Consider the following 26,195-nt stretch of genomic DNA (forward strand, 5'->3'; position numbering starts at 1 on the left):
TTACTCAGATATTTATTAGCAAGTAGAAACAACTCAATAAGCAGAAAGAGTTGAAGGAGGTGAAGTAAAGGACATGGAACATGCTAACTCCTAATCTCTGTTCTGAGAGGCTAAATATTTTTTTGTTGCTAAATCTTATCCTGCTGTTTTGCTGTTTCCAGCACGCACTGTTTCCAGTACAGGGTCAGAGAGGCCCCTGGACTCGCATCTGCTCAGGGCCTTTGCCCAACTCCCTGTCTCTAATTGTTATCCTAACTCTGCATGTTTTCACAGCATGTTCCCACAGTAAAGTATTACTATGATTACAAAGAGCTTTCTTTCACTTATGTATAATTGATACAGTTTTTTCAGTCATCTTTTGTTTAGTCTGCCTTTCACTGCCCTTAGGTTTCAGCTTCACCTCATAGAAAATAATTTAATTAATTTTTGAGAATTACTGGTTTTTATTCAGAGAGCTGAGACCATTTACAATGATTACGATTATTTTTTTAAAATTTTTATTTATTTATTTTTTACAGGGACAGAGAGAGAGAGTCAGAGAGAGGGATAGATAGGGACAGACAGACAGGAACGGAGAGAGATGAGAAGCATCAATCATCAGTTTCATTGCCACACCTTCGTTGTTCATTGATTGCTTTCCCATATGTGCCTTGACCGTGGGCCTTCAGCAGACTGAGTAACCCCTTGCTCAAGCTGGCAACCTCAGGGTCTCGAACCTGGGTCTTCCGCGTCCCAGTCCAACGCTCTATCCACTGCGCCACCGCCTGGTCAGGCGATTACGATTATTTATAAAGTATTTTTATCTAATTTTGTGTTTTTTATTTGTCCAATTTTTCCCCTTTATTCTCTAACAATCTTCCCGCCTTACTTGGATTGACTTTAGCTTCCTCACATTCTGGTATTCTATTTTCTATTAATGATTATCCAAGATACTTTTACAGATGTGTTTAACTCTAAATAATATTCAATAATGATCAGTATCTTTGCCCTCTTCCTGAAAAAAATATAAGCATGTTAGAATGCTTAACTCAATATCCCTGCACTCCCAAATTATATGCTATTTCCTAGGATTTCAGTTGTAGCTTGATTTTAACCTTACAAGTTAGATATATTTATTATTTTCACACAAGTAATGTTTGTTTAATTTAATCACCAATTTGCATTTATTTCCTGATGCTTCATTTCTGTACTTCAGACCTATTTTCTGTGGTAATTTTTTTCCCTGAAGTATACATAAGATGTCAAAGTTGTGTTAGTTGGAGGAACAGTTGGTCTGACAATGCTTTCATCCACATGTCTTTAGTGAAAGGTAGTCTTTCTGGATTTATGTTTATGACTGATTATCTCCTCTTAGTACATAAAAATATTTTCATTGCTTTTCAGATTTCATTGTTCTTGAGACATTAACAGTCAACTTTTAGACAATCAATCCTTTTTGTTTTCTGGTTGATTTTAGAACTTTTTTTGTCTCTGGGACTCTAGTTTAACTATAGTTTGTCCAGGTATGGATTTTTTTAGTTTTTTATTATCCTACTTGAGATGTGAGGGCCTTTCTGAATCTGAGGATTTGCCTCTTTAGTAAATTTGGGGGTCAGAGAGGGAATCAGCTATTATCTCACATAACAGCATCTTTTTACCTCTTATTATTTCCTTCTGGAACCCTTTAGATTGGACTGGTTCTCATCTTTGTGGGTTCTAATCTCACTTTCATTTTTTCTATTTTTCTCCTTTAGCTTTATTATGAACAATTTCCTCTGCTCTTTGATTTTATCAATTACATCTTTAGTTCTGTGATAAGTTGCTTTTGTTTTCATTAATATACTGCTAGAAATTCCATTAGGCTCTTTTTTCTTTATTTATCTGGTGAATTTTGGCAGGCTCTTATTCCCTAATTGTACTTTCAACATAGTGTCATTATTTATATTCTTTATCTCATTATGCTAATATCTCAATCTCTGTGGCAGTCTGATTCTGGAACTTGTTATTTCTTCTGAATTTACTCACTTGTATATTATTTTTTCATACAAGAATATACCGCATTTAATTTATTCTTTTCCCTTTTGATGCACATTTAATTTGTTTCCAACTTATCCTTGTTGAAACCTTCTTAAACTAATTCCTTTTACTGATACCCAGAACTGAAATTGCTGCTCACAAGGTATACATTTTCAATTACAGCTTCTAAAATGGTTGTATCTATTTTATCCCCACTAGCGGTGTAGTAAAACAGTTGTTTTCCAGAAAACATCACCAATACCTAAAATTGTCAGACTTTTACATTTTTGTCAATCCTGTGGGTTACAACATAACTACATAGTTATTTTTAAGTCTGTATTCCCATAAATCATAATAGTATTTTATATATTTTTAAGTGGCTATGGCCATATGTTGTTTTGTATATCTTTTTTCTATTTTTCTAGAGAACAGGTAATGTTTGTTATTAGATGACTAGTGTTTTGTATTGAAGTTTCTAGTGAAAACTCATATTTGGCATTGTTGGCTATTGAGAACTATATACCTAATGTTCCAGACATGGAGACAGCAATGTTATAATGTATTAACTTTGTGTTCTACCAGTATTAAGAATTATGTTGTAAAGAAATGTCTTTCTAATTCTTCCTTCTCCCCAAAAATCTCTATGTCTTGTAGCTATTCTGAGAATCTTATCACAGTAGGTGATAAGATAATTTGCACAGGAAAAATAATTTGCACACATATGCTTCTTGATTACTTTGTGAAAAACAAGACCATACGTATAATAAATAAAATTTTATTTTGAAAAGTTATATTTTGGCTTGAATAAAGAGAAGTAAACTTTTTAAATACTCAGAGAAGTAGTTTTTATCTATTTTTTCTTAGAAACTAAAATTAATATTTTGAATTTTAAGTATCAAGGAACCATTTATCTTGCTAATGCCATATTAAAAGATGTTAAAGTGCAAATGCCATAACTCAAAGTATTACTTTTCTCTAGTATTATATTAGGTTCTACAAATGAATATTATGATTGCCTAAAGGTTTTGGAAAAGAAAACAAGCAATCCCAAAGCAGTAATCAGCTTGTCCTACATCAATTAACAGTCACAAACTAATTAGCTCTAATGTGAACTGTCAGGAATATTTTCAGGCTGATTACTGAGAGATATCTATTACTCCAAATACCTACATACTTTCAATGATTTATGTAGTCACTCTGAGAAAAATGTGATTCAATAGAAGCTAAGAACTATAGGTATTAGAAACACCAAAGAAATTATGTAAGGGCTTTCTTTACCTAACAAACTAAAATTATATATAAACAAAGCTATTCACTATGACATTTACTAAAACTAAAGGCTTACATTAGGCTAAAAGCCAAATTCAATTCATTTCCATAACCAGGAAATACCGTTAAAAAGTTTATTGATCAAGGTCCTGTTTATAGGTCCATTGAAAAGAGTAAATATTTACTAGCTTAAATAAAAGTCAGTGCTTTACCTACTACTATTATTATGCCAATATATTTAGTAAGACTCGATATGTGCCAGATAAATAAAAAACATACAATTCTGTAGATGCTTGTGAAAATCAATGACATTAACTATTATTGATGGGCAATAATAGTTGTAATAAACAAAGGAGACATCAGTTTAAAAACTAAATTATTACATTTGACAAATAGGTAAAATCTTTCTAATAATTTTTTCAAGTGTTGTTGGAACCCAAGTATACTCCTTAGTCATGGCCATCAAATTTCCATTCGTGATGAGTTATAGAAATACCACAGACGTGTTTGGTTAATGTGAATAACCTACTACTATAATGTAACATTCAGCACATACCTGTGTGCCAAAGCTATGTTGCTGAAGAGGGCACTCAGGAAACACTGTTGCTAGGTAACAGACTGCCCTCTTCAATGCAGCCAGACATTTCAAAAGTCAGTATGAGACTATGAGAAAATAAATCAAGAATGTAAAAAAAATATTCAATATTCCGCAATCATTTTACACAAATATACATATATACAATCATTCTGCACAAATGAAACTATTATTGGATAAAAGGCTGAATCAAGAAGTCAGAGTACATTTGCCAATAACTTTTAAGTTTAAAAAGCATTTTTAAATAATTTTTTTATTTGATTCTCATAACATCAGGCAAGAGAGCAAATATTTTTATTATTCTTACTCTATAAATGAGGGAACTGTGGCCCAGGCAAGTCACACACCTTTTAGGCTATAAGGACATGGTTCAAATTCCAGTCTTCAATACTTAAGTCCAGGTCTTTCTTTCTATTACACATTTTCTCAAGCATATGACTTTCATGATAGGACAAGCAGATATTCCAAAGTAGCAGTTCCACTATCAGAAGCAAGTCCAGTTTGACATGAAAAGAGATAGGGAAAAAGCATACAAATGAGCCTCACTAGCTATTGTTTCAAATGTAAAAAATAATAAATGGACAAGAACCAAACAGAGAAATAACCACTGTATCACAGAAGTAATTCAAATGGTTATAATGCACACTAATCCTTCAATAGCTCTATTTTGTGAACAAAGAAATTGAAGCTGATAGGAAGGAATCAGTGGCACTCTGCCATCAGTAAGTGGCAGAGCTGATGTTTCAAGCGTCTGATGCCAAAGCCAATAGGCTTTTCAAAATACAAGACATTATACAACTCAATGGATATAATAAGAATATTACATCTTTCTTGACAGCAAGAAACAAGTAACGTATAAACTATAGCGATAACATTGACAGTTAGATCTCATATTACGTGATCAATACAGACTCTAATTTACATCAATAGACTGAATAGAGAAAGAATAAAGTATGTATTATTTCTTGAAGCAAAACTACATGCAAACAGTATTTCATTTGGACACCATGTTGATCTCCATCTTGCTTAAGTAATTTTAAATTAATAAGGCATGAATGCATACATCTTGATTAGTTGTGAAATGTTTGTCCTACTTCTTTCCTTAGCCAAAGATTCCCCCACGCTCTTCTGCCTCCATTCTGATTCACTGGGAAAAAATAAGCTGATATTGGCCTGACCTGTGGTGGCGCAGTGGATAAAGCTTCGACCTGGAAATGCTGAGGTCGCTGGTTCAAAACCCTGGGCTTGCCTGGTCAAGGCACATATGGGAGTTGATGCTTCCAGATCCTCCCCCCTGTCTCTCTTTCCTCTCTGTCTCTCTCTCCCTCTCTCTCTCCTCTCTAAAATGAATACATAAATTAATTAATTAATTAAAAAAAAATAAGCTGATACTGACCCACAGGTTTACCTAACATCCAGAGAGCTGGGCTGATTTACATTTTGATCCGTCTAGGTTTTTAAAAGTCTGGCCCATGTAGATTAAAGAGAAAGCAAGATTCAGGCCAGAGAATGCTGCTATGAAAAAAATTAAATAAATAAAACTTTTAATTGCATTTCAAGTTTATTTGCATGAATATACAATAAGCCAATGAAAGAGTAAATTGGGTCAGACCACACACTGGCATGCCTATACCTTGTTTCCTACAAATATATCAAAAACATTAATGCATTTTAATTGATTTGTACTTGTACTAGCTTGAAAACAAAAGCAAATATATTTGTCTTTGACAAATCCTATCACTAAGTAATATTATAATGTTTATTATATTTTATATTTATACTTCTGAACTTTTAATTCCCCAAACCTTTGGGACTCTGTGACAATTTAGGGTTCTCCCCATTTTTCCTTTCTGTCCATTACCTCAAAATAGCATAATGGGTTTGGGACAGTGATTTCAGTTTCAATTTCATGAGACATGACCTTTCGTTGTAACAATTCTAGAAAAATGGCCACCCTTCCCCAATAAAAGAAAAATCCTAAATGACATTTAAGAATACAAACTGAAAAATAGGTCAATTACACATACCTGTTTACCTGTTATGCTCTAATAGTCTGCTAGCTAGTAGTGCTTTAACACTTGAACATTCAAATGTTAATCAACTACAACCCTTGTATGACAAATTTAGATACATGTATATATTCAGTTGTAACTCTAAAAACATTCATAAATTATATTTATAATTAACTTTTTAATTTTTGCAAATAAAACATTCAAATATTTATATTATTCTATTCAAGTTCATAAATTTATAGCCTTAAAGAGAATCTGAAGATTTAAGCAGAAGTACTGGCTCTAAAATGAGGTGAGGAAGAATACAGAAATAATACTGCAATAAATTTGCCTGACCAGGCAGTAGCGCAGTGGATAGAGTGTTGGACTGGGATGCAGAGAACCCAGGTTCAAGACCCCAAGGTGCCAGCTTGAGCATGGGCTCATCTGGTTTGAGCAAAGTTCACCAGCTTGGACCCAAGGTCACTAGCTTGAGCAAGGGATTACTTGGTCTGCTGTAGCCCCACGGTCAAGGCACATATGAGAAAGCAATCAATAAACAACTAAGGTGTCGTAACAAAAAACTAATGATTGATGCTTCTTATCTCTCTCTGTTCCTGTCTGTCCCTATCTATCCCTCTCTCTAACTCTCACTCTGTCTCTGTAATAAAAAACAAAATACAGTAGTAAGTTTGCACAGTGAGAGATGATTACTAGAATTAGTGAGATGATTCCATTGTAAGATTTGAAACAAGTCACAATACTGTACACCTGAAACGAATTAATTACTTTAATACTGAATACCAACTATTCTTAAATTTAAAAAAGAAACATTTTGTGACCTTTATTATAAATACTTAAATTGATACATTTGCATATAACTCAATTTTGAGTTCAGGTTGATTTATTCAGTAAAAAAAAGAGATCATAACAGCTAATATGTACTAGGAACCAGACACTGTACTAAGTAGTTTACATGCACATCTTCACATATAAATTTTAAGTCATATCTATGCCACGGATATTATTATTTGTCCCATTCGACAGGCTTGCAAATAATAAAAAAAAACCAAGTTCATATTGCTAGTAAATAGAATAATAATCAGAACTTAAACTCATTCTATTTCCTAAGTCAGTGCTTTCAACCACCACAAATCATATTCCCATGGACAACTTAGGAAGATCATATGGTGAAAGAGATAATTATAAACATTTCTATATTTTTTGCCAAGAAACGTTATAATAATACTTTTATAGATTTCACAAAAGATATTATCTTTTCTAAGCCATAACTGTCATCACAAGTAATATAATTAGTTAAATACAATTCATTGACTATTTATTTGGCAAAAATATCTTTCCCCCTGCCACAGAACACAGATTCATTTCATTCTTACATATTTTACATTTTCTATGACAATATCAAAACTGCAACAAGTTTAAACATACAACAAGAAACAGCTTAGAAAAGAAAAAGAAATCCATTCAACATAGATTTAATTATGAAAGCATTTAATTGCACTGGTAGCAATCATGACATGGTAGTTAATACAACATTAAACAGAGAGCCTGTTAGGCAAGAGAGATTAACTCAGAACTGAAAGCCACTTATTTTTCTCTAAATTGTTAGACATCTTACATGTCTCAGATGTTTATTTCTTAAAAATCAAAGACCAGTCCTGTTCAAATCCTACAGCCTCACCTCAACTTCTCTTTGGAAATACACTAGGTAAATTGTATACTTTCCAGATTAAATACTTTATTTATATCTAGTTAAATATATACTAAGAGAATATAATAGTTAATTATTTGAATTAATAATACATGTTACTAAAAATGAGTACTTGCATCTCTAATAGGTCATTTTATATTCTATAGCACTCACTGTTTTAAATGAAAGAAGTACTTCAATTTAAGTTACATAACTATTTTAAGAGAATTGCCATTTAACACTACATAATATACACTCCACATCATATCTTTCAAATCACATTAGTGGTAGGATACAAGTCTTCAGGGCATACTTACAGAATAAGACAGTGCAATCAGTGTATCAAAATTTTGTCATTGAAAACTAGTTTAACACATAAAATGGTGTTTTAGAAATGTGATCACAAGAGTTGGAGTTAAATCAAGTCCTAAAGAGTGAGACAAGTGTCAAACCATGATGACCAAATATAAAGTGACCAATTGTCCTTCTTTAGGGAGGACAGTGCTTCTTTTGTAAGTTTTGTCCTCCCTGGAAAAGTGTCCTTCTACATGTCCTTCTTTTTGATATTCGACAGTCGTCGAATCTGTAAATGTCCATATTCGATTGATGCAGTAGATCCATTGAAAATTAATAGGCATATAAGTATAATCACAGTATAAAGCATTATAAATGTTTTTATTATGCATTTATCTTATTATAGTATATTATTGTTGCAGTGAATAAAATGTTTCTTTTATTTATGATATTGTTTTCAATTTGTTTTTGTCCTCCTTTTAATTGTAAAAAAGTTGGTCAACTTACCAAATATCCACATGAAGATAAGAAATTAAGGAACAGGAACCAGTTAAACCAAAATTCAAGGCAAGGGTTGGAAGTTAAGTAGAAAAATGCTTGAGCCAGTAGACTCAAGATTCAAAAATACCTAGGGCTCATTTCATTAAATAGATGCTAAAATAACAGAAGTTTTGATGTTTTGCTGTACTAAAATCTTTAGGTTTACAGTAAATATAACTCACTTTATTTATCAACACAAGTGAAAGAGAAATTTATTGTTAAAATTAAATTAAATAATTTTTGTATTCACTGGTCAAACATTAAAATCAGCACTGATTCCAAGACGGTGACCGAGTAGGCCACCTCCCAGGACCAAATTGGCTATAACTTAAGAACAATCATCTTGATAAACCACCTTTGGACTAAATGAAGAGGGCTCTATAACCAAGGATCACAGAAGAAGTCACACTGAGACTGGTAGGAAGGGCAGAGACACAGAAAGGGCTGCCCATCGCCTAAAAGCTAGTGACAGTCTGGAGGGACTCTCCCAGCAGGCTGGGTTGCCCTGAGAGGTGTGGGTCCTCAGCCCCAGGCCCAGAGCCCCATCCTAGAGCCCCAGAGCCTAGAAAAGGTGCCCAGACAGAATTTGGCAGTGAAAAGAGCAGGGTTTCTGTCTGTGAGTGTAAAGCCAGTAGCTACAGTCACCATCACAGCTGCCTGGCCCATGCAGGTTCGCATTTGAATCGGACAGATAGTAATGAAACAACAGAGCCAAGAACTGGTGGGCCATTAGCTTTAATCCTAGCCTGCACCCAGTGGGCAAGAAATACACACAGTGGGAAAACACTTCCCTTTCCATTCAGGCCTCCCTTTCCTCACTGACTTATCCGAGTTTCCTAGAATCATAGGTTTGTAACCTCACCAGTTTCATTCACCTCTGTTCTCCATCTCCTTCTCTCTGCACAAACTCTGCACAAACTGGCTTCTCCTCTCCTCCATGTGGCCTTTCTCTGCTCTCCTACATCATGGGCTCCTCCTAGAACATAATCACTTTCCCCCGGAACAATGTGATCTCTCTTCCTTTTAAAACCTTTGGCACAAAAGCCCTCCCCAACACATATTAACATAATCACGCCCATCCCAAGCAAGAAGGGCAACTAATATCATCACCTGGGTGATGGGCCTCCACGTGGGCAGTGCCATTTTTAACAAAGTGAGCATAATATACAGTGTGTCCGTAAAGTCATGGTGCACTTTTGACCGGTCACAGGAAAGCAATAAAAGACAATAGAAATGTGAAATTTGCACCAAATAAAAGGAAAATTCTCCCAGTTTCATACCTATTCAGTGCAGTTTGATGTGGGCTCACGCACAGATTTTTTAGGGCTCCTTAGGTAGCTATCCCGTATAGCCTCTACAGATTCGCCACTGACTGATGGCCTACCAGAACGGGGTTTCTCCACCAAACTGCCGGTTTCCTTCAACTGCTTATCCCACTGAGTCATGTTATTCCTATGTGGTGGCGCTTCATTATAAACGCACTGATATTCACATTGCACTTTGGTCATGGATTCGAATTTAGCAAGCCACAGAACACATTGAACTTTCCTCTGTACTGTCCACATCTCGACTGGTATGGCTGTGGGCTGCTCCGCTGTACACACGGTATTACATCATCATCTGCACATGCGCACATGCTGCCATATCATCCTACAGAAACTGGGTGGGTTTTCCTTTTATTTGGTGCAGATTTCACATTTCTATCTTCTTTTGTTGCTTTCCTGTGACCAGCCAAAAGTGCACCATGACTTTATGCACACATTATATATCTTAGAAAAAGAGGGTCAAAAAAACTAGTAATAAGCCTTAAATTCTCCAGAGTGATGTAGACACTATACATGAGAAACTAAATTTTAAAATTTCACAAACAGATAATTTTTTTATTTATCAACCATGCAATTTAGCAAAGACTTGTTAGTAACTAAACTCAATGTTAAAAAAAAGACAACTCCATCTTAAAGGGCCCATGCAGAAAACTTCATTCATAGCCACTGACCTGGGGCTCTGGCCAGGGAGAGCTGAGAGGACTGGAGTTGCGTGAGGAAAGTATAAAGTTGGAGGCCCAGGGAAAGACAAGGTGGGGGACAGACACCCTAAGCCCTGTGCTGAGTCATGCTCCAGTACAGCAGTTGCCATCTGTCTTGGGCGGAGCAATCCCCTTGGAGTGACATCAGCCTGAGGAAAAGCAACTGCTCTGCCCTCGGAAGTCTCTACTGCTCTAGTCAGGGCAAAGGGTTATTCTGAGAGGCCAGGAAGAGGGAGCATGTCAGTGACTTAGTTTTCTGGTGCTGAGGCCAGAGTTATACCCCCACACTCTCCTGAGTCTATGACTGGTGCTTCCACTTCACAGGAGACTCAGTTGAAACTGTGGGAGGGCAGACCATATCTCTGGGTCTCAGAGGCCACAACCACTGGACTCCTGGAGCCTCACCCTACAGATATCTCTGAAAAAACTCTGGACAGACTAAATCCTGGTGCCAAGGGGCAGAGACGCACTCATCACCATTCCTAATCTCTGAATTGCTGCAGGCTCTAGACTCTAGAGACCAAAAAGCAGCCAGCAGACAGAAGCTGCAGAAGAAAGGACTCAGGGAATCTTGGACTTTTAAACGGACTTTCCCTCAGGCCCTGTGTGAGTAAAAGCCAGCCTTAGGAGCATGGCTGGTATTTCCATGTGCACATGGGCCCAGCAGAGGCAGCCAAAAACTCTGGATTGCTTGTAGCTCCAAGAAGGTTGCTGAGGGCCAGTCATGGGTAGTGTCTCCCATTGGTCTGTGACAGTTTTCTGCCCAGGAGGCACAGGGCTGGCAAATCCAGTAGCCAGCTGCAGTGAGCATCGGTTCAGGACCTAACATGCCTTGCTAGAGTGGAGTCCTAATGAAGGGCTCTTCACACCTGGCCTAGCTAAGGTGAGTTCTGCTCCATATCAACACCTGCATAGCAGCTCATGTGCATTGGATAGGGTGGAGCTACACTGTCAGCTGGCCTGGGTACTGAATATCCTATCCTGCTAGGATAGACTCCAAAGAGGAAAAGGAGAGAGGCTTGGAGCATGGACATTCAAAGTGTGGGTCCCATGAGTCTATTGTTAGATCTGGTCAAGGGGTGTAGCCACTTTAAGGGGGGAACAGTCAGAACCAGGAGAGAACTCTCTCAGTCTTCCTTCCTGAGACCAGGGTCTCATCAGCTGTAAGAATTTCTGCAGAGGGGACTGTCAGCCCCACTTGATCTGAACCTGCAGTTCACCATGGGGAGAAGCAAAATTTGAGTATCCAGCTATGGCTGAGGGATTAGGCTCTGGAATAGGGGCCACAATCCCTGTACTGAACTGCTGCCCAAGAGACTCCTGAAATAGGGGGTCCCACTAACATTGTATTCCCAACCTCAGCTGCTCTAACCCAACAAGTTTGTCAAGTGTAGAAGGATTGGTTGGGTGAAGCCAGTGTGGGCCCACACTATAGTTTTTCTACAGAAGACTCAGGGAAGAGCTGCAAGAGGAAGTGGAGTAGCTGAAAAGTGAAGGCAAATCTTACAGAGATAAAAGCTTTTACGGAGCTGCTGTCAGATCTAAGCAGGAGGAAGCTGATCGTTATACACAGATTGGCCCTTTAATACTACCCAGACACAAAAAAAAAACAGACACAAAGAGCAAAAAGAGCAGTAGCTGCCCACAAATAGCCCAGAGCAGGTTACAAACAACATCTGATGCTAACCTAAGAAGATCTAGTACCAACACAACTGCTGGCTGCTGGCAGACAACACCAACCCTAGACTCAGTTAACTACAAAAGTAGCACGCCCAAAAGATGAGCTGATACACAAACAAAATGGGTAAAAAAAGAAATGCAACCCAAATAAATCAACAAGAGAAATACCCAGAAAAAGAACTGAATGATATGGAAGTAACGGAAATACCAGATGTAGAGTTTAAAACAATGATTTTTAGGATGCTTAAGGATCTTAGAACAACACTGGATGGACAAAATGAGCACCTAAATAGATAACAAGGATCAAAAAAGACATTGAAATCATAAAAAAAAACCCAGTCAGAAATGACAAATACAGTATCAGAAATGAAGAGTGCACTAGAAGGAATTAATAGCAGGCTGGATGAAGCAGAAGATCAAATCACTGATTTAGCAGACATGATAAATGAAAGCACAGTAGCAGAGCAGCAAAAAGAAAAGAGGTTCAAAAAGTATGAGGAAACTCTAAGAGAGCTCTGTGAAAATATGAAGATAAACAACATTCGCATCATAGGATTCTTGAAAGAGAAGAGAAAAAACGAGGAATAGAAAACCTGTTTGAAGAAAAATCATAGCTGCAAACTTCCCTAAATTGATAAAAGAAAAAGTCACACAAGTTCAAGAAACACAGAGAGTCCCATTAAAAAGCAATCCAAGGAGGCCTACACAAAGACACATAATAAAGTTCCAAAGTTAAGAGATAAAGAATACTAAAAGCTGAAAGAGAAAAGCACTAAGTTACCTACAGAGGAGCCATCATAAGGATGACATCTGACTTCTCAACAGAAACACTTGAGGACAGAAGGGATTGGCAAGAAATATTCAAAGTGATGCAAAGCAAGAACCTGCAACCAAGACTTCTTTATCCAGCAAGACAATCATTTAAAATTGAAGGAGAAATAAAAAGCTTCCCAGACAAAAGAACTCAAGGAATTCATTACAACCAAACCAGCACTGCAGGAAATGTTAAGGGGCCAGCTGTAAAAAGAGCAAAGGAGATAAGAAATTGAGAAAAAGAGGAATGTATATTTAAAGAATAAAATGGCAATAAACAACTACATATCAATAGTAACCTTAAATGTAAATGGATTAAATGCTTCAATCAAAAGACATAAGGTAGCTGCATGGATAAGAAAAAAGGACCCATACATATGCTGTCTACAGGAGACCCACCTCAGAACAAAAGATACACATAGACTGAAAGTAATGGGATGAAAAAAGGTATTTCACACAAATGGAAATGAAAAAAAAAATCTGGGGTAGTAATATTTATATCTGACAAAATAGACTTTAAAACAAAGGCTATAGTAAGGGATAAAGAAGGTCAGTACATAATGATAAAGGGAGTAATCCAATAGGAGGATATAACCATTGCAAAATGTCTATGAACCTAATATAGGAGTACCTAAATATATTAAAGCAGATTTTGATTGGCATAAAGGGTGAGATCAAAAGCAACATTATAATAGTAGGAGATTTTAATACCCTACTAACATCAATGGATAGATCCCCTGGGCAGAAAATTAACAAAGAAACAGTGGCCTTAAATTACACACTAGATCAACTGGATTTAATACATATCTTCAGAACCTTTCACCCCAAAGCAGCAGAATATACATTCTTTTCAAGTGCTCATGGTACATTCTCTAGGATAGACCACATGTTAGGACAAAAATGAAGTCTCAATAAATCTAAAGAGATATAAATCATATCAATCATTCTCTCAGATCACAATGACATGAAACTAGAAATCAACTACAATAGAAAAACTGAAAAATAATTCAAACACTTGGAGGGTAAATACCATGTTATTAAATAACAAATGGATTAACAACAAGATCATGGAAGAAATAAAACATTTTCTTGAAACAAATAAAAATAAACATATAAACCCCCAAATTTATTGGACACAGCAAAAGCAGTCCTGAGAGGAAAGTTCATAGCATTATAAGCATACCTTCAGAAGTAAGAAAACCTTCAAATAAACAACTTAACCCTGAATCTAAAAGAACTAAAAAAAGAACAACAAATAAAGCCCAAAGGAAATAGAAGGAAGGAAATAATAAAGATCAGATTGGAAATAAATGACTTAGGGACTAAAATAATAATACAGAAGATCAATGAAACCAAGAGCTGGTTCTTTGATGGGTAAACAAGATTGATGAAACTTTAACCAGACTCATCAAGAAGAAAAAAAAAAGAGTACACTGATAAATGAAATTAGAAACAAAAGTGGAGAAATAAAACTGATACCACAGAAATACAAAGGATTATAAGAAAATATTATGAAGATCTGTATGCCAAAAAAATTGGACAATCTAGGTGAAATGGACAAATTCCTTGAAACATATATTCTTTCAAAAATCAATCTGGAAAAATCAGAAATCCTAAACAAACCAATTACAACAAATAAAATTAAAACAGTTATCAAAAACTCCCAGCAAACAAAACTCCTGGAGGTGAAGGCTTCACAGGTGAATTTTACCAAATATTCAAATGTGAACTAACACCTATCCTTCTCAAGCTATTTCAAAAAATTCAAGAGGAGGAAAGACTTCCAAACTCCTTTTATGAGGCAAGCATAATCCTCATTCCAAAACCAGGTAGAGACACAAAAAGAAAGAAAACTATAGACCAATATCCCTGATGAACTTAGATGCTAAAATTCTCAACAAAATATGAGCAAACTGGATCCAGAAATACATGAAAAAAAATTATACATCATGATCAAGTGGGATTTATTCTGGGGAGGCAAGTCTGGTACAATATTTACAAATCAATCAATGTGATTTATCACATAAACAAAAGGAAGGAGAAAAATCACATGATTATATCAATAGATGCAGAAAAAGCATTTGATAAAATCCAGCACCCATTTATGATCAAAACTCTCAGCAAAGTGGGAATACAGGTAACATACCTCAACCAACATGATAAAGGCCATCTATGACAAACCCAGGGCCAAAATCAAAAGCAATTCCCTTAAGATCAGGATCAAGGCAGGGGTGTCCCCTTTCACTACTCTTATTCAACATAGTGCTGGACATCCTAGCCACAGCAATCAGACAAGAAGAAGAAATAAAAGGCATCCAAATTGGAAAAGAAGAAGTAAAACTATCATTATTTGCTGATGACATGATACTGTATATAGAAAACCCTAAAGTCTCAGTTAAACATTATTAGACCTGATAAATGAATTTGGCATGGTGGCAGTATATAAAATTAATATTCAGAAATCAGTGGCATTTTTATACATCAACAATAATCTGTCTGAAAAATAAATTAAGGAAACTATCCTTTTCACTATTTCAACAACAAAAAATGCATCTAGGAGTAAATTTAACCAAGGAAGTAAAGGACTTGTACACAGAAAATTATAAAACATTAATAAAAAAATCAAAGAAGATACAAACAAGTAGAAGCATATACTGTGTTCATGGATAGGAGAAATAAACTTCATTAAAATGTCTATATTGCCCAAGGCAATTTCTAAATTCAATGCAATTCTTATTAAAATACCAATAGCATACTTCAAAGATATAGAACAAATATTTCAAAAATTTGTATAGAACCAAAAAAGAACACAAATAGCCTCAGAAATCTTGAAAATGAAGAATAAAGTGGGTGGTATTACATTTCCTGATATCAAGTTATACTACAAGTCCCTTGTATTCAAAACAGCTTGGTACTGGAATAAGAACAGGCATATAGATCAATGGGACAGAACAGAGAACCCAGAAATTAACCCACATCTTTATGGTAAATTGGTATTTGACAAAGTGGGTAAGAGCATACAATGGAGTAAAGACAGTCTCACTAATAAATGGTGTTGGGAAAATTGGACAGGTACATACAAAAAAATGAAACTAGGCCACCAACTTACAGCATTCACAAAAATAAGCTCAAAATGAATAAAAGACTTAAATGTAAGTTGTGAAACCATAAACATCTTGGAAGAAAACATGAGCAGTAAATTCTTCAATATCTCTCGTAGCAGTATTTTTGCTGATTTATCTCTATGGGCAAGTGAAATAAAGGCCAGGATGAACAAATGGGACTATATCAAACTAAAAAGCTTTTGCACAGCCAAAGACAATATGAACAAAATAAAAAGACAAACCACATAATGGGAGAACATATTCGCCAATAGATCTGATAAGGGTTTAATAACCAAAATTGATAAAGAATTTCTAAAACTCAACACCAGAAAGGTAAACAATCCAATAAAAAAAATAGGCAAAAGAACTGAATAGATGCTTCTCCAAAGAAGACATACAAATGGCCAATAGGCACAAGAATAAATGTTCAATGTCACTAATCATCAGAGGAATGAAAATTAAAACTACAATGAGATACCTCTTACACCTGTCAGAATGGCGCTCATTAACAAAACAACACATAACAAGTGCTGGAGACGGTGTGGAGAATAGGGGACCCTCCTGCACTGCTGGTGGGAATGCAGACTGGTGCAGTCACTGTGGAGAACAGTATGTAGTTTTCTCAAAAAATTAAAAACAGAACTGCCTTTTGACCCAGCAATCCCACTTTTAGGAATATATCCTAAGAATACCAAATCACTAATTCAAAAGAAGATATGCACCCCTATATTTATTACAGCATTCTTTACAATAGACAAGATCTGGAAGCAGACAAAGTGTCCATAAATGGATGGGTGGATTAAAAAACAGTGGTACATATACACAATAAAATAGTATGTGGCCATGAAAAAGAAGTAAATCTTACCTTTTGTGACAGCATGGATGGACCTGGAGATTATTATGCTAAGTGAAATAAGCCAAGCTGAAAAAGACAAATATCATATGACCTCACATGTATGTGGAATCTAATGAACAAAGTGAACTGAGGAGCGGAATAGAGGCAGAGGCAGGGTCACAGGGACCACAGGGACAGCTGTCAGATGGAAGGGGGATGAGGGGATGAAATCAGAGAAGGTAAAAGGATTAGTGAAATTATATATACATAACAGAAATATAGATAGCAGGACAGCATGTCCCAGAGGAAAGTGTTGTGGGAGTTGAGGGGAGGGGGGTAAAGGGGATATAGGTAGGGACATGGGGGAGGGGAGAGTATGTTGTATTCAGTGGGACGCTTGAATCCATAATAACACAATCAAATAAAATTTTAAAAAATGAAATAAAATAGCAACATTTGAAGTTATAGAATGGTTAATAAAATACTGTTTTCTTTTGAAAAAAAAAAAAAAAAAGCACCAAATACCATGTATTTATTATCTCCAAGAATAAAAATGGAGGATTACAGTAAGGGGTGGGAGGAAATGAGAAAAAGGAAAAATCATGGAGAAGGGTGACTTTTAGAAATTTGTTTTCTCTTAACATTTTCTTTACTATTTTTTTTTTCTTTTTTTTTTTTCTTTTTTTTTCTTTTTTTTTCTTTCTGAAGCTGGAAACAGGGAGAGACAGTCAGACAGACTCCCGCATGCACCCGACCAGGATCCACCCGGCACGCCCACCAGGGGCAACGCTCTGCCCACCAGGGGGCGATGCTCTGCCCCTCTGGGGCGTCGCTCTGCCGCGACCAGAGCCACTCTAGCGCCTGGGGCAGAGGCCAAGGAGCCATCCCCAGCGCTCGGGCCATCTTTGCTCCAATGGAGCCTTGGCTGCGGGAGGGGAAGAGAGAGACAGAGAGGAAGGAGGGGGTGGGGGCGGAGAAGCAAATGGGCGCTTCTCCTATGTGCCCTGGCCGGAACCGAACCCGGGTCCGCCGCACGCCAGGCCGACGCTCTACCGCTGAGCCAACCGGCCAGGGCCTTCTTTACTATTTTTCAAGTTGTTTGATTGTAACCATTTTTAAAAATTTTGCATAAATTTGCTTTTTTCTTATTTAATTATTTGAGACTATTCAGTTTAGGTATAAATAAGGCATAACATTTTTTTTTTTTTTTTTTTGGATTTTTCTGAAGCTAGAAACGGGGAGAGACAGTCAGACTCCGGCATGCGCCCGACCGGGATCCACCCGGCACGCCCACCAGGGGCGATGCTCTGCCCACCAGGGGGCGATGCTCTGCCCCTCCGGGCGTCGCTTTGCCGCGACCAGAGCCACTCTAGCGCCTGGGGCAGAGGCCAAGGAGCCATCCCCAGCGCCCGGGCCATCCTTGCTCTAATGGAGCCTTGGCTACGGGAGGGGAAGAGAGAGACAGAGAGGAAGGAGGGGGTAGGGGGTGGAGAAGCAAATGGGCGCTTCTCCTATGTGCCCTGGCCGGGAATCGAACCCGGGTCCCGACGCTCTACCGCTGAGCCAACTGGCCAGGGCTAAGGCATAACATTTTAACTGTGAGGTGATAAACATCTTTCTTTTCTTATTGGTTAAAGGACCAGTTATTAAGTGAAATTTTATTTTCCACCACTTAAGTTTTACAAGTAAAGAACTGCCATCTTTTCTCATTCTTCCTCTCAGGGATATACTGAATTTTAGTTCATTAATTCACTTGGAATTTTATAATCAATTGCAAATATGATCAGAAAATCAAAATTATTTTAATTTTGTTAATTTCTCACTTTGTTTTTTTTTGACAGAGACAGAGAGAGAGTCAGAGAGAGGGACAGATAGGGACAACAGACAGAAAGGGAGAGAGATGAGAAGCATCCATTCTTCATCACAGTACCTTAGTTGTTCACTGATCGCTTTCTCATTTGTGCCTTGACCAGGGGGAGGGCTACAGCAGACAGTGTGACTCCTTGCTCAAGCCAGAGACTTTGGGCTCAAGCTGGTGAGCCTTGCTCAAACCAGATGAGCCCGTACTCAAGCTGATGTCTCAGGGTTTCGAACCTGAGTCCTCTGTGTCCCAGCCTGACACTCTATCCATTGTGCCACCACCTGGTCAGGCATGCTCACTGAAACTTGTCTGGTATATTTGGAAAAACAGTGGTGACATTTTAGGCACATTAGGATACATACATAACCAAACTCACAAATGAGGTATTTTTCTGAAGCAAATCTTAGTGTATGCACATTTGTCCAGGTAATAAAAGATAAGATTGCAGTTACACTAGTTCGATGGCACTTTGCCATTTTAGGGTCTTAAGTCTGATGAAAGCTAAGAGGTGTCTTTTCAGATATATGCAGCTGATCATTAACAGATTTTTATACATAATTTTGAATGATGAAATGGATGGCAGTAATGGAATCAGGAACTCAACCTCTAGTGTAATTTCTCATAATCTTTTCTATTCTACTTTCTTTCAAATACCTACACACAAACATACACAAACAAATCCATGAATATTGTATTTTTTGCCATAATAGGCAAATACCAGTTTTACTTCTTTCTTTTATAAACTGTTTGATATCCTTTTCCGAATACCCAATGATAATATCTTTAAAATATGATATTTATTAGCCCATTTCAATTGATAACATGTCCCCCCAAAACTGGACATTTCAATATAAACAAATAAGCAAAAGTAAACATTTAACTTACACATGTGAAAAGTTACATACACAGGTCAATCTCAAAATAAACAATGATGCAATATAAAATGCATTCACACTTTATCTGAATGTTTACATTTTATATAGTTACTCTGTGGGATGATTTTTAGAAACTAAGTCACTTTTGAACAAAGAAAATATTAGAAGATGTGATGCATAATATGTGCTCAGTAAATATTTGTAGAATAAATTAATTCACATTGCCCCTAGACTTTTTATGAGATGTGTGCATGTGTAAGTGTGTGTGTGTAATTTACACAGCATTTTACCTGTGTTCCTTGTTAACAGGAATCTTTCTTCTTTACATTTAAGATTTTTTACATATTACCCTAGTAATAACACAAATACATACATCTGATATCAAGATGTTATAAAGTATTCAAAATGAATTAGTTTTTCAACTAGGGGACAAGAACCACTTGCGACTACAGATCTGTATAACTTGTATATATTCTTATTTAATCAGCTGTGAATAATTTAACCTTTTCTCAGTGATTCATGTTCACCTTTACCCAACATCAATAAAAGCAAGATTTCAAACCTCAGGGGTATGTACCCAAGAGTTCTTAAATTGGGTATGACAAATTGTTTTTCATATTAAACAATCAGAAAAACTTTTAAATTATTTTGTCTCAATTTTATAAGGTTTTTTTCTATTCTCTCCCTCATTGTCAGATTGTTAAATGTTCCAACTTTTGATTTGTCTTTCTTTACACCTGCCAGCCAACTTTATCTTTCTACATGCTTTATCTGGTCTGCTTTCAATTAGCATACAAGGTAATTATTTGCAAAAATAAGAGTAAATAATCAGATTCTGAGTGAAGGCCCGTGGATAAAATACTTGGCTATTATACCTTTATTTCTGAAAACTACTTTATTGCTGTCTTGTATTATTTGGGGTTGTCAGGTAGCTATATCCATATGTTAGATTTTGCTACTTTACATACAGTCAACACTGAGAAAACCCATTCTTATCTTTGGATACATGCATTATGCCCAAAGGTTACCTGTGCTAGTCCTCTGCCTGTTGCTCCCAGATCCATTCCTACTTCTTCTCCAGCTCTCGTCCCTGGTAGGTGTGATTTAGGGCGGTACTGGAAGGTGGTCTGAAAACAAGAAAAAATAGGGTATTTCATGCAACCCCCTAGCTTTGCTTCAAACAGCAATTTTTGAGCAGCTGCCTCTCCTTTAATATTCTAGCTTCCACTGCGCAGCCACTCTCTTCATGGGTGTAGCTCTTCCCAGCTTTTGGGTTCTGATAGCATTGTCTCTTCTCTGCATTTTTCCAAACTAGGGGTGGTACCATTCATATTACCTTCTTCTTATTGCTAATCCCTGGGTTGCCTCACCATTCTGTTTGGTTTCCTGATGCTTTAATTAACTTGTAATTCTCTAAATTAAATTCTCTCTATTTAAAATAGCTAGAGTGAAGGTGTGGACCATGACTACAACAACCCATCTACCTGCTGTGCTCCTGTTCTCAGCTCCATGATGAGACCACCACTCAGTGCATATGGCATTTATAAATCTACAGGGAAAAAGGACTTTTTGAATAGTCTATACTTAATCACAATAAAAAGTACCAGTCTACTGTAACAATTTTAAAGTCAGGAAACAATGTCAGATCTTAGTCAAAAAGTGAATGAATGAGCTAAAAGATTTTAACCTAAAACTGTTAAAATAATAAGATCCTATTAAAAATACATTTTTCATTCTCAAGGCAGCCAGGGAAAAGAAGAATACAACATATAAAGGAAGGCCCATTAGATTATCATCAGATTTCTCAACAGAAACTCTACAAGCTAGAAGAGAATGGACCCCAATATTTAAAGTCCTGAAAGAGAGGAACTTTCAGCCACGAATACTATACCCATCAAAGCTATCCTCCAAATATGAAGGAGAAATAAAAATATTCAAAGATACAGAAAAGATGAAGGAATTTATCATCAAAAACCCCCCACTCCAGGAATTACTAAAGGGGGTTCTCCAATCAGATACAAAGAACAACAACAACAAAAAAAAACAAAGCCACAAGTAAAAGCTCCAAGAAGAACACAATAAAATCAAATTTAAACTGTGACAACAACAAAAAGAAAGGGGGGGAGAGGATGGAGATTAACAGTAGCAAAGGACAATGGAGTGCAAAAGTACTCACAAAATAGTGCACTACAATGAACAGGGTAGGAACCCTTTTCATTACTTAAAGGTAACCACCATTGAAAAAACCACCACAGAAGCACATGAGATAAAAAAGATGGCAACAGAGGAAAGATGTATGGAATACAACCAAATAAAAACAAAAGATAAAAAAATGAAAAAGAAGGATCCAACAAGACACAAAACTAACAGAAAGCAATCTATAAAATGGCAATAGGGAACTCACAAGTGTCAATAATTACACTAAATGTAAATGGATTAAAATCACCAATAAAAAGGCACAGAGTAGCAGAATGGATTAAAAAAGAAAATCCAATTGTATGCTGCCTACAAGAAACTCATCTAAGTAACAAGGATAAAAACAAATTCAAAGTGAAAGGCTGGAAAACAATACTCCAAGCAAATAACATCCAAAAAAAGCAGGCGTAGCAATACTCATATCTGATAATGCTGACTACAAGACAGCAAAAGTACTCAGAGACAAAAATGGCCATTTAATAATGGCTAAGGGGACACTGAATCAAGAAGACATAACAATTCTTAATATATATGCACCAAACCAAGGAACACCAAAATATATAAGACAGCTACTAATTGACCTTAAAACAAAAACTGACAAAAATACAATCATACTTGGAGACCTCAATACACAGCTGACGGCTCTAGATCAGTCATCCAAACAGAGAATCAACAAAGATATAGTGGCCTTAAACAAAACACTAGAGGACCTGGATATGATAGACATCTACAGGACATTTCATCCCAAAGTGACTGACTATACATTTTTCTCCAGTATACATGGATCATTCTCAAGAATTGACAATATGTTGGGCCACAAAAACAACATCGGCAAATTCAGAAAAATTGAAGTTGTACCAAGCATATTTTCTGATCATAAAGCCTTAAAACTAGAATTCAACTGCAAAAAGAGAAAAAAATCCCACAAAAATGTGGAAACTAAACAACATATTTTTAAAAAAATGAATGGGTCAAAGAAGAAATAAGTGTAGAGATCAAAAGATATATACAGACAAATGAAAATGACAATATGACATATCAGAATCTATGGGATGCAGCCAAAGCAGTGATAATAGGGAAGTTCATATCACTTCAGGCATATATGAACAAACAAGAGAGAGCCCAAGTGAACCACTTAACTTCACACCTTAAGGAACTAGAAAAAGAAGAACAAAGACAACCCAAAACTAGCCGAAGAAAGGAGAAAATAAAAATCAGAGCAGAAATAAATGAAATAGAGAACAGAAAAACTATAGAAAAAAATAATAGAACAAGGAGCTGGTTCTTTGAAAAGACCAACAAAATTGACAAACCCTTGGCAAGACTTACCAAGGGAAAAAGAGAAAGAACTCATATAAACAAAATCCAAAATGAAAGAGGAGAAATCACCACGGACACCATAGATATACAAAGAATTATTGTAGAATACTATGAAAAACTTTATGCCACTAAATTCAACAACCTAGAAGAAATGGATAAATTCCTAGAACAATACAACCTTCCTAGACTGAGTCAAGAAGAAGCAGAAAGCCTAAACAGACCAATTAGTAGAGAAAAAATAGAAAAAACCATTAAAAACCTCCACAAAAATAAAAGTCCATGCCCAGATGGCTATACCAGTGAATCTTATCAAACATTCAAAGACTTGGTTCCTATTCTACTGAAAGTCTTCCAAAAAATTGAAGAAGAAGCAATACTTCCAAACAAATTTTATGAGGCCAACATAACCCTCATACCAAAACCTGGCAAGGATGGCACAAAAAAAGAAAACTACAGACCAATATTTCTAATGAATACAGATGCTAAAATACTAAACAAAATACTAGCAAATCGAATACAACAACATATTAAAAAAATAATACATCATGATCAAGTGGGATTCATCCCAGAATCTCAAGGATGGTTCAACATACATAAAACGGTTAACATAATACACCATATCAACAAAACAAAGAACAAAAACCACATGATCTTATCAATTGATGCAGAAAAGGCTTTTGATAAAATACAACACAATTTTATGTTTAAGACTCTCAACAAAATGGGTATAGAAGGAAAATATCTCAACATGATAAAGGCCATATATGATAAGCCATCAGCTAACATCATATTAAATGGCACTAAACTGAAGGCTTTCCCCCTTAAATCAGGAACAAGACAGGGTTGTCCACTCTCTCCACTCTTATTTAATGTGGTACTAGAGGTTCTAGCCAGAGCAATCAGACAAGACAAAGAAATAAAAGGCATCCAAATCGGAAAAGAAGAAGTAAGGGTGTCACTTTTTGCAGATGATATGATCCTATACATCGAAAATCCCAAAGAATCCACAAAAAGACTATTAGAAACAATAAGCCAATACAGAAAGGTCGCAGGATACAAAATTAACATACAGAAGTCAATAGCCTTTCTATATGCCAACAATGAAACATTTGAGAACGAACTCAAAAGAATAATCCCCTTCACGATTGCAACAAAAAACATAAAATACCTAGGAATAAACATAACAAAGAATGTAAAGGACTTATATAATGAAAACTATAAGCCATTGTTAAGGGAAATTGAAAAAGATATAATGAGATGGAAGAATATTCCTTGTTCTTGGTTAGGAAGAATAAATATAATCAAGATAGCCATATTACCCAAAGCAATATACAAATTTAATGCAATTCCCATCAAAATTCCAATGACATTTTTTAAAGAAATGGAGCAAAAAATCATCAGATTTATATGGAACTATAAAAAACCCCGAATAGGCCCTGGCCGGTTGGCTCAGTGGTAGAGCATCGGCCTGGCGTGCAGAAGTCCCAGATTTGATTCCCGGCCAGGGCACACAGGAGAGGCGCCCATCTGCTTCTCTACCCCTCCCCCTCTCCTTCCTCTCTGTCTCTCTTTTCCCCTCCTGCAGCCGAGGCTCCATTGGAGCAAAGATGGCCCGGGTGCTGGGGATGGCTCCTTGGCCTCTGACCCAGGCGCTAGAGTGGCTCTGGTCGCAACAGAGCGACTCCCCGGAGGGGCAGAGCATCGCCCCCTGGTGGGCAGAGCGTCGCCCCCTGGTGGGCGTGCCGGGTGGATCCCTGTCGGGCACATGCGGGAGTCTGTCTGACTGTCTCTCCCCATTTCCAGCTTCAGAAAAAATACAAAAAAAAAAAAAAAAACCCTGAATAGCCAAAGCAATCCTAAAGAAAAAGAATGAAGCTGGGGGCATTACCATACCTGACTTCAAATTATATTATAGGGCCACGACAATCAAAACAGCATGGTATTGGCAGAAAAATAGACACTCAGACCAATGGAACAGAATAGAAAACCCAGAAATAAAACCACATATATATAGTCAAATAATTTTTGATAAAAAGGCCAACAACACACAATGGAGAAAAGAAAGCCTCTTCAATAAATGGTGCTGGGAAAACTGGAAAGCCACATGCAAAAGAATGAAACTGGACTTCAGTTTGTCCCCCTGTACTAAAATTAACTGAAAATAGATCAAAGATCTAAACATAAGACCTGAAACAATTAAGTACATAGAAGAAAACATAGGTACTCAACTCATGGACCTGGGTTTTAAAGAGCATTTTATGAATTTGACTCCAAAGGCAAGAGAAGTAAAGGCAAAAATTAATGAATGGGACTACATCAGACTAAGAAGTTTTTGCTCAGCAAGAGAAACTGATAACAAAATAAACAGAAAGCCAACTAAATGGGAAATGATATTTTCAAACAACAGCTCAGATAAGGGCCTAATTTCCAAAATATACAAAGAACTCATAAAACTCAACAACAAACAAACAAACAAACAATCCAATAAAAAATGGGAAGAGGACATGAAGAGACACTTCTCCCAGGAAGAAATACAAATGGCCAACAGATATATGAAAAGATGCTCATTGTCTTTAGTTATTAGAGAAATGCAAATCAAAACTGCAATGAGATACCACCTCACACCTGTTAGATTAGCTATTATTAACAAGACAGGTAATAGCAAATGTTGGAGAGGCTGTGGAGAAAAAGGAACCCTCATACACTGTTGGTGGGAATGTAAAGTAGTACAACCATTATGGAAGAAGGTATGGTGGTTCCTCAAAAAACTGAAAATAGAACTACCTTATGACCCAGCAATCCCTCTACTGGGTATATACCCCAAAAACTCAGAAACATTGATACGTAAAGACACATGCAGCCCCATGTTCATTGCAGCATTGTTCACAGTGGCCAGGACATGGAAACAACCAAAAAGCCCATCAATAGATGACTGGATAAAGAAGATGTGGCACATATACACTATGGAATACTACTCAGCCATAAGAAATGATGACATCAGATCATTTACAGCAAAATGGTGGGATCTTGATAACATTATACAAAGTGAAATAAGTAAATCAGATAAAACCAGGAACTGCATTATTCCAT

The 26,195-nt window shown here is 36.5% G+C and overlaps 1 pseudogene; it reads right to left on the reverse strand.

The window, feature by feature from the left end:
- LOC136388442 (sulfotransferase 6B1-like) overlaps positions 1 to 26,195 on the reverse strand; it is a 123,774-nt pseudogene that overhangs the window by 91,451 nt on the left and 6,128 nt on the right.

The sequence above is a fragment of the Saccopteryx leptura genome, chromosome 1 (assembly GCF_036850995.1).
Source record: "Saccopteryx leptura isolate mSacLep1 chromosome 1, mSacLep1_pri_phased_curated, whole genome shotgun sequence".
Taxonomy (NCBI): domain Eukaryota; kingdom Metazoa; phylum Chordata; class Mammalia; order Chiroptera; family Emballonuridae; genus Saccopteryx; species Saccopteryx leptura.